Source organism: Propithecus coquereli, unplaced genomic scaffold (genome assembly GCF_000956105.1).
Source record: "Propithecus coquereli isolate 6110/MARCELLA unplaced genomic scaffold, Pcoq_1.0 Scaffold576, whole genome shotgun sequence".
Taxonomy (NCBI): Eukaryota; Metazoa; Chordata; class Mammalia; order Primates; family Indriidae; genus Propithecus; species Propithecus coquereli.
In genome coordinates, this window is record NW_012151685.1 from 385433 (window position 1) to 386384 (window position 952).

The 952-nt window shown below is 33.4% G+C and overlaps 1 protein-coding gene across 1 annotated transcript in view; it reads right to left on the bottom strand.

Annotated features, from left to right (window-relative positions):
* ACSS3 (acyl-CoA synthetase short-chain family member 3) overlaps positions 1-952 on the bottom strand; it is a 193199-nt gene that overhangs the window by 130798 nt on the left and 61449 nt on the right. The gene's annotated exons all lie outside the window — the stretch shown is intronic.

Below are 952 nucleotides of genomic sequence, written 5' to 3' on the forward strand. Positions count from 1 at the left end.
GGAGACACCACAAAGTCATTAAAAGGTTAGTTAACTTTAAAAATAAATAGTTTTCATTTTTTGAAATTATTAAGTACATAGAAGCTAGATTTTTACAAAAGAGCGTACATTTTGAAGTATATCTAATTGAAGTTTCTTGAATGCAGCCTTATTTGATTGCAGCTAAATTAATGTGGCCTTCCAACACGAAAAGGTTTCCCAACCCTGAAAACTAACAAATAGCACCACAGTAGCATTATACATGGAACCAAATTAATTAATATCACATGCGTTTCTGTATTTCATTCTTTTGGTTTTATGCTAGTTTTTTATAAAGTCAATAAGTATTATTCATAACTTTTTTGTAGAAATAGGATGACATTCAGCAGTATATTTAATAGCTTATAAATCAAGTGTCTCTTTCAAATGGTCAAAACTAAAATCATCTTTAGCACATTATCATAAGCAACAACCAAATTCAATATTCGGCTTACCATATTTGGACGATTATAAATGAGAACTTTGTGTGGTTTGTGCTGTCCTATTCTTAGCGCTTCTTCTATAAGTGGTACATATTCTACCCTCCTTCCAGGTTCAATGCCAAATGATGCTGTAACAACCACCTTGGGCTACAATGAAAAAAAAAATGGGAAAGTTTTAACAATCCTAATTAAGGTAATAACAATATTTCAGGTGCAGACTGGCAATTTAACATTTCTAAGGAAACGTTTTAATGATTCTGTTCTCTATTGAATGAGTGGCCTAAAAACCAACAAACCTTTTTTAATTGTAATAGACCTAACAGCCTTCACGTAAATCTCACTTACCCATTCAAAACTGCAGTCAATGAGGCTTTGGGCTCATGAGTATGAGTTGTATAAAATACCACCCAAAGAATTCATTAAGCCAAGTGGATTTGCCATGAACCAGTAAAATGCAAACCTGGGACCCACCCCCTCAACACATGCAGAGG